Source organism: Poecilia reticulata, linkage group LG15 (genome assembly GCF_000633615.1).
Source record: "Poecilia reticulata strain Guanapo linkage group LG15, Guppy_female_1.0+MT, whole genome shotgun sequence".
NCBI classification, from domain to species: Eukaryota; Metazoa; Chordata; class Actinopteri; order Cyprinodontiformes; family Poeciliidae; genus Poecilia; species Poecilia reticulata.
In genome coordinates this window covers 25,379,032-25,388,448 of record NC_024345.1, presented here as the reverse complement: position 1 = coordinate 25,388,448, position 9,417 = coordinate 25,379,032, and positions in this window count along the sequence as shown.

The following is a 9,417-nucleotide window of genomic DNA, read 5'->3' as shown; positions in this document are numbered from 1 at the left end:
TCAGGTGTGTCAGGATAAAGAGGGGAGAATGCAAATGCATGCGTCCTTAAAAAGTCTCAAATTCTTGTATCTAAATTAAGGGCTTGAAATGTCTTTACTTTAAAAAGATAAGTTAGCCCTCAATATGCTAATTTTGTTTTAAATTGTGTCTAGACAGGACTATTTAATCTTGTATATTTTTTCACGCTGGAATTTTATGTCAACAAAAAGTTTAAGTTGGACTCAGATATCTTCGTTGTACCTATTTGAATTATAATCTGAAAAGAATAGGAAAGCATCCTACATGAATTTGTGTGCGTGGTTGGTCTAATCACATTTTAATATTCTGAGATTTTTGTAAAATCAGAAATTTGTGGTTTCCGTTCTGGTTCACACTCCGCTTCAGAAAGTGATGGTAATGCACATTAAAAGCTCTTTGCCGGTAAAATTAAAGAAGGAGGAGACTCAAAACTGTTGAGGCTACCGCTAACTAGCTGCCTACATACTTTGCTAGCATTTTTGCTGTCAAAGGTAAGTTCAAATTTGTCACTTATCACTACGTTTGTAGATTTCTGTGAAGATATTGGTTTAAAATTTCATGGTCTTAAAGAAGTCTTAGATTTATGTTTTTGAAACTTGCAGAAATCCTGTTTTTTAATTAAGAAAATGTGAGAACCATCAACCATGTGTCACTTGTCCTTCTTCTTAACAATTATCCATAAATCTATGTTGATAAAATCCCAACGCCTAGTTTGTGATAACTATTTGCAGAAAATGTACTCTACATCCTCTACATTTCATATTTTTCTCATAAAATAATAAAACGACCAAAAATATTGGTCATTCACCTATTCATTTTATGTCAGAGACCTTTTAATACCCACTCTTAAGAGCCTTCATGGCATATATCCATTAATACTGTAAAGATGTGTGTGTGGAATACATATGTTTTCCTTTTAAATACTGTAAAATAAAATAGAATGAAATGACACACAGACACTAAATCTTACAAATTTATTCATAATATCAGACCAGCCACAGCACAGAGCATTTTAATAACAGTCACCAAGGGAATGTCATCATCATCTCCAGATAAATACACAATATAATCATTAAAACAACAATCACAACAACAAGTACGGGGCTGTTCTTCAGCGAGTAGCCAGAGCTCCTCGACTGAACCCCCTTTTTGTACACCATTCTCCCACCTCGAAAAAGTTCAGCTCTGTTGTTTTTGCCTCCTTCTCTCCACTGAGATATTGTCTTGAATGCCTCGAGGAATGGTCTCCGGGCTGCACCCTACAGATGAAAGAAAGCACTGATGACAGGTGGGGGGGAATAAAGGAGAGCAAACACAACCTTGCGGGGCGCGTTTTTTTAGTGGTGGCAGCTACACAAAAGACCCACAGCTCCGTTGATTCCTCCCTCCCAGGATATGGTGGCCAGGCATGCTGGAGCTCTGTCTGCATCTGTGCTCCTGTGCAGACTAGCTCCACTTTAGCTGCAGGCTAGGAGGGAGGAACCGCGGGCAGGGTGTGTCTGTCTGTTTCACCATGGAAGCAGGTGGGCAGATTGCTCTCAGAGGTAGGAGGGAAAGGAGATGGAGCAGGTGTTGTGGTGTCGCCGGCTCTCCCTCCCCGGCAGCCATGGAGCTCTGCCAGTCATCCTTTATAGGGCAGACACAAAGGAAATCCATGTAAATGTAAAAAAAGAAAAAGAAAAAAAACAGTAGCAGTTACTTTTATCATCATGAACATCCATTTTACTGTGGGCTTTTCCTTTCAGTCGCTCCATATCTTTTAACAAATCCTTCAGGTCATATGAGTTTACATAGACCAAACCAGGCAAACTGGATTAAACCGTTTCTTCAGATGTTAGCACATTAGGCTGTTATGCTAAACCTACTATTACTTAACTGGCACAGTTCTGGCAGCTGACCAGAAATTAAATCTTGATGAAGAAGGTTTAAAAAAAAATAATAATAATAATTATTGGAAACATTTTTCTTTTTTTCCCTCGTGCAACTAATGAGACAAGAAATAAGTAGAGGGAAAGTACAGGAGTGCAGCAAAAAGTTTGAATCCTAGCCCAGGGTCTTTCTGCGTGGAGTTTGCTTGTTTTCCCTGCGCATGTGTGGCTTTTCTCCAGGTAGCTTCCTCCCACAGTCTAAAAACATGACCCACAGTGTTATTGTTTCCTCTGGATTGCCTTTAGGTATGAGTGCGTGTGTGTGCGCATTGTTGTAACGTTACAACCTCCTGCCTCACTGTGTTTATTTGAGCATTTCAGTTGAGTGACCCACACAAAGTAGTGCATAAATATGAAGTATTTCAAGTGTGCTATGTATTTGTATTCAGTCTCCTGTAGTCTGGCCCATAAATACAATCCAGTCAAATCAACTGCCTGTAAAAGTCCATCTGCATGGAATCAAATCTCAGTATAAATCTGGCTGTTCTGTGAAGGCCTCAGAGGCTTGTTCAAGAACATAAAACAATGAACAAAGTTTAAAAAAACAAACAAAAAACACTTGAAACAAGCTCTAAGACATCAGAGCTTGTTTTAAGTAAATAATTCCTTAATATTGATTTTAAAAAGCACTAGATACAGATTTTTTTAACTTAAATGAGACATTTTCCCCATGTTTTAATTGAAATGACCTTCCTGTGGAACTAGTACTTTAAAAAAAAATCAATATTAAGGTATTATAAACTTAAAACAAGCTCATTTATCTTATAGAAAATTTGTAAGATAGTTTTGAAACTATGCAAAAAATACTTGGTAATTATTTTGTTGTTTTACATTGTAAATCCAAGTTTTGAACTTAAACTCTCCCTGATCACTGTTCAATGCATCAGCTGAAAGGGGAAGGAGTGTGGAACAAGTGCTAGACAACTATTATTTTTATGTTCCATAAATCTAACCTTTGTTGAAAATATAGTGGGAAGCATAAATGGCAATGGTCTTATGTGGAGTTTACCACACGTAGTTTGGTCAGATGAGGCCAAAATTACATTTTGTGGCCAATATGCAAAACTCCATTGCCTTGAACACACCATCCACACACAGTTGACACATGGAGGTGGCTGCATCATGCTGTGGAGACACTTTTTTTCAACAGCTCTTCAGATGAAAACAAGTTTATGTTGTTTACAGCTGAGCTTTATATTCTGGTTTGAAGGTCATGTGTTACTGAAGAGGGACTGAGACGTAAAACTACAAATAATCAACCAAGTATGAACCGGAAACGCAGACAGGAAGAGGGTAGCATGGTTTATTCTTTACACATTTATGAGCTCACACTCTGTTTCTGTAGTAAACCATTAAGAGAAATACCTTGAAATTGAGGCTGTGAATAGCGCCTGTGTAAATGTACTTAGTTGATTCTAAGACTTGGTGTGTACGTGAGGTAGGGCTTGTCGTTTGGTCACTTTCACCAGACGGCAGAGATTTTTTTTATTGTTGTTTTTTTTGCTTCTTTTTTTCGGCGGTTGTCCCAGATATCCGACGATGTTTAATCTAGGCCAGCTCCACAGCAGGGTAGCCAAGGGGAAACCAAGGAGCCAAGTTAACTAGTTCATGTCACTCATCAACTTATTTTAACAGATGTGGGATGCCTTTAGTGAGACGAAAATAAAGGCAGAAGCTCCCATGAAGCGTTTCCACTTTCAGATACTTTTGACCTGCTTTTGGCTGCACGTTCCCATCCCTGGATAACTCCTCCGACTCTAAGCAGCTTACTTCTTTTTTTTTTTTTTTCATTTACATTCACTTCTCCATTGCAGTGAAGGAAGAAAAAAAAAGGTGGTGGGGGTGATACTCAGGCTTGGGCTAAACAAAGCAGCTGCTGTCATAAGCTATCAGATTTTAATAAGGCATAACCTAGTCCTGGGTGGGCGAGGGAAGCCGCTGTTTTTCTATTTCCTTTTATAGACTGCACCAACATGCCCCCTGGGAGACTGCACGCCATGACTCATGTCTCCAGTGTTTCTGGTCCAGACTCCAACCCACACCCCCTCCCTGTTTCTATCCCTGAACATCACTGCTCTTCCTCCCCCGACTCTCTATAAGTGGCTTCGTGTTTACCATTCCCCTCGATGCGTTCGCTGTTCGCATTTATCTGCATATTCTGATTTCATTCATGAAACCTAAAGTTGTGTCTGATAGCATGCAAAAAAGAAAAAAAAATAGAAATACAACAAAAAGTGGGGGAGAGATTGAAGGGTTTCAATGAGGCGAGGGATATCTGGTGATGAACGAGATAAGCCAGCTGAATCGGTTCCATGTAAACAGTAGCTACAGTACAGACGACGGCCATTTCCCAGAACTGTTGTGGTGAAACGGCAGCGTCAATATGGGGGTTGTCTCTCTTTTTCTCTCTCTCTCTTTTTCTATCTGTCTGCCTTTCCCAGCACAGCAGCCTGCAGGCTTTTCGCTGTCACGTGGTCGGCTTGTCCTTTCCCTTCCCCTTCCTGCCTCTCTGTTTGGTTATATTCCAGTCACGGCACCCCAGCCCAGCCCGCCCCGCCCCTCGTTGCTCTGTTAGGTCACCCGCCTTGTTTGCTCAGATGGAACAGAAGAGGAAATGAAAGCTCTGAGTGCACTGTTAACCCATCCCTTACTCGCTGCTCCATTATTGTGTGCATGCCTTCTAATTTTCCCTGGGCTCTTTCATTGTTTTGATGAGGATTTGCTTCTATGGCAGGATGCTGTTTGTCCTTTTGAAGTGTGCTGCCAAGGAATAATACATTAAAAGGCTTGGCATAAACTAAAGCAGCAATTCCAAATAGGATGAAGACAATTTTGTGTCTTGCAAAATTAATTATTACCCATTGAAGGTTTTCACGTTTGCCCTTTATGCAGTGTAAATGCATTTTAAGTGGATTTTGTGATGGATTATCCCAGAAAGAAGTGCATAATTGTACAACTGAAGGAAAATTATACTTTATTTGCTGCTCTTTTTTTTTTTAATAAAAAAAAAATGTGAAAAGTGTTGCACATTTAATCACCTTTCTTTACTTTGATATCCCTAAGTCAAACCTGGTGCAATCAATTCTCTTCAGAAATTACTTAAGTTGTGAAAATAATTTATGTTGCAGTTAAAAGAAAAGTTAATATAATTCTAATTGGTTAATTTATTAAGGGAAACAAAGCTATGCAAATCAGCTTCATGAAAGGTTTGTGATAACTGGTACTAAGTCTTTAACATCCCTGTAAAGGGATTTAGGCCCACACTGTGCTGTGTTGTTTAAATTCAGCTGGCGGATCCTTCAGCATGAACAGCCTGTTTAAGGTCACACCACACACACCAAGCTTAAGGTCACCCTTTGACTAGGCCACAATCATTTTACTCCCGCATAATGTTCTTGAGCAAAAGGACATTTTCTCCTTCAGGTTTTTGAAATGGCTAATTTTCCAGAGACTTAAAAACATTAACTTATTGACAAAAAGCAGAAGAGTGTTTTCTTTTTTTAAGCAATTGTTTTTAGAAGCAGTAAAGACTGAATGGAAGAACAAAAACGTGCAAAACGTAAACTTTGCATACTACGTCCAACTTCATGACTGAGGCAGGAAGTGTTTTTTTTTTTAAAGTCTTTTAGCCTACTTCATTTTGTCAGACAGGTTGCATTTAAATGATTTCTTGACTTTACTTCCAAGTTAGTAATTACGCCTTGGTCTCACCAGTGAAATTTAACTGCATCGTTGGTCGGCTGTTCCTGCTCTCGATGTTTTATTGGCGGCGTCTTTTATTTTATTCTAGTTCTATCTTGTCAAGATAATTAGACTGTTTTTATAGTCTAAGACAAATTTCTGGCTCTAGACTTTCAAAACGCTTGCCCTAAAAGACTTGCAACCTCCGTTGAAGTGAAATATAGATTAAGAAGGCTTCGACTCAGCGCAGGGTTAAATATAAACCCAAACCACACTTTGTATTTTTCCAGAGAGGTTTGTGGTCGCAATGTGAGATAATGTGGCAAAATTAATGGTGTATGAAAACTTTTGGAGGGCAATAATGTATGACTTCACCATAAAAGTGCTGCGTCAGTGTTGAAATAACAGCTTTCCACAAAACATGTGACTGTCTTTGTGTTTGCACACTATCTAAACAACGTGTGCATGTGTGGGAGCACATGTTAGCTTTTTGCTCGTGCTTATCCTCGACTCGGCCAATCTCTTGGTTTCCACGCAACGAGGTCAGAACAACACGGACACCACAGTAGCTGAATGGCCATTTTGGGTAAAAGCTCTCCGCAATAATAAACAGCTTCTGGCACGGAGAAGTTGTTTCCCAGCTGCAGCTCGGAGCCAAAGCACAGAATTAACTCCAATACCGCTGTGGAAAAACATCGCCCATCCAAACCCACATACCTTCTCAGAGGCTTTGAGCAGCTTGTAATCCTTCAGCGGCAAGAAGGACTCTCAGAAACACACCAGCTCATGGCTGCCAGGCGAATTACTAACACACAGTTAGTGTGTGGAAAATACAGTTCTCTCTGCTCACCCAAACGGGTGAGGAGAAGCTTTTATTGGGGGGGACAGAATACATATTTCCCTGATTTCCAATCTGCTGCTTTTTGCCTCCGCTTGGCCACAGCTGGTTGCTGTGTTTGCTGGAAGCTCAGAGATGCCTTTACAAGGGAAGATAAGCCTTGAAAGCACAAAACAGCTGCCTTGAATTTTTCCAGTGCTCCATGCTTATTTTGAAGGAGCTCCAAAAATATTTGGAGCGGTTTAAGGGGGGGGGGGATAATGTGAACTCTATCCTCTCTCAGAGGAAGGGAAGGAAAACAAATATTCCACAATCTGCAAGGTCTGCATACGTGTTGGTTAAACAGTGAAGAAATGCACCAACGTCCTGTGAGTCACTCATTAATTCAAGTCTTTCATCTTGATCATGCAGTGTCGTTATCTTCAATCAGTCCACACACATGTGAGGAACGGCTTGTGCAAACTGTCAAGGCTGCAGTTTGTGCCGAGTTGTGACTACAAGAGCTGCGCCGTGTTAGCCTTGCACTGACATGTCATCATGCTGGCCTCTGTGACCAAATACGCTCCGATTCGTGGAATAAACGGGAACACGGGCCACTTTAAACAAATCACTCACAGAGTCTGTTTTGTAATCGAGTCAAATAAACAGGATAAGCCGGATGGTAAACAGTGGAAGGAGGGCAGGGCGGCGCTCAGGCCACTCAGGTGCTGCTCAGAGAGGTGGTGTTGGTCAGCCACCCTGCTGTTGGAAACTTTCCAGCTCTGCAAGTTGGTGAGGAGGAAGGTGAAGGTGAACGACCCAAATGTAGAAAAACAAGTAAACAAGGAGAAAATGTTAACTTAAAGTGGATGAATTATGCAAAGTTCACATTTTGTACATTTTTGTACTTTCATTTGGGTTCTAAAAACAGCCCAGCCGCTTAACCCTTGTGTCTACAAATGGGGTCCAACTGACCCCATACCTGTAAAACTTGTATCATTTGCCACAGTTCTCCACGTTTGCCTCAGTCCTTGCACGCACAAGGGCTAAATTGATTAATGTTTTTAGGTGTCTGGAAAATTAGCCGTTTCAAAAATCTTGTTACCTACCAATCCCAGCAGAGCTCCAACTGTCACCTAGCAACTCAAGCTGAGCTCCAGCACATTTGGTCAGATGGTTTTACTTCTGTATGTGCTGTACAATGGCTGCTGGAAAGGACAGGTGTTTTGTTGTTGACTTGCCATCCAGAAACCACTTGCTGCAAGCTTGTTGGTTGTGCAGGAGGCTCCACTTCTGCTCTTCAAAGATGCACATTTGTATAATTCACATCTGAACTTTATGTTCTCTCTATTTTGCATCTATTTTTATGTACGAGTGGAAACGTTGAGTTTTTGGGGCGTGGTCAGCAGCAACTTATTTGGATTTAAAGTGACAACAGGCCCTAAAACAACTCATTCTAAAAGTAGCTTGACCAAACTGAAATCTCCTTATGTAAGAATGATTTTGTGCAAAAAATGTAATGAGTAAGATTTCTATTGTCCATAAGCCTGTCTTGGTCACGGAAGCATTATAGGTCACATTTAAAAATGAAAAACTCAAAAGTGCACTGCATGTCGCTAGGTTTCAGTTATCGTGACAATTGTAATCACTCAGAAAGGGTTCATGCCCTTTTTTAATAACTGCATCAGTGCTCTGTATGATCAGTACAACAAAACTAATTGTAAACATTCTATGAAGTATTTCCTGTTTGGCTCTAGTCCTCTTTATTCAACAGCAGCTGGATCAGAGGAAGGGCAGAGAGAGAAGGGAAAAACATGCAGCAAATGGCCCGGGGCCAGGAATCGATCCAGGGACGATGGCGTTGAGGACCGCAGCCCCTGTATATGGAGCGCCTGCTCTACCACGGAGTCATGCGGCGTCCTCCTTTCCCGTTTGCTGTAATATGTAGCATCCTGTTGCATTCTGCCTTCTCTGCACTTCATGCAGGACATATTAATTTTTAACGTTTACTTGTGGATTTTAGAAGGATTATTTCCAATACGGTCTTGAGTCAGAAAGGCGCTGCTCCAAGCCGAGGAGTTGAAGTCTCTCGAGGTTTTGTTCGAGAGGAGAAAAATACTCACACTGAGCCACGTTATTCTGGAGGTTTCCTCCTACTTAAAATTCCTTCTTGAGCTTTCAGTTGCTTCAAAGTCAGTGACTTAATGCAATCAACTGGACTTCCTTCATTAACTCTTTAGTCAATTTCCAAAATATGACATGCCAAATTTGTATTTTAATACCAATCGATTTGGATCTTGTGTAATTGGATCAGTTATTGTCACTGCAGTAACTGTCAGTATGTTGAATTGTTTCTGCAAGGCAATGATTTAATCCAATCTGCTGGGTTTCTTTAGACAGAAACTTGTGAAACTAATTTGAATCACTCAAATGAGCATACTGTATCGCTTTGATAACTTGGATCACTTTGGATGTATGTGTGACTAAATTGAAATTAATTGTTGCAAAGTTAACAGATCACTGCAATCTAATGGGTTTCCTCAGATACAGATTTTTTTTTTACTGGTGTTTTATTGTTTTGCAAGGTGCCTTGAGTTGCTATTTTTGTGAATTGGCACTAAGCTATATTGAAACTGAATTGAACTTAAAAATAGGCTACGTCTAACTCGGCTAAATTAAAGCGAACTTAGAATTTTAGAAGTCAAGACAACTCAGAGGTGACTGAGATTGGAAGTCTTGATCCAACATTTGGACACGTATTTATTTTACTGTCTTCTGGCCCTCTTTGTGACCAGTAGGCTGCTGTGACCCGACCAGTTTTACAGACAGACCATCTAGAAAGTGAAGGCTGAAAGCCAGGCTCTGAAAGAGCAGGGCCAGGCCTGAAATGACGCAGGCCCTGGTAAACAGAGAGCGCTGTGGAGAGAGCCACGGCCCCCGGGGCCCCTCGGCCCCTCCTGCCCCTCCGAGCA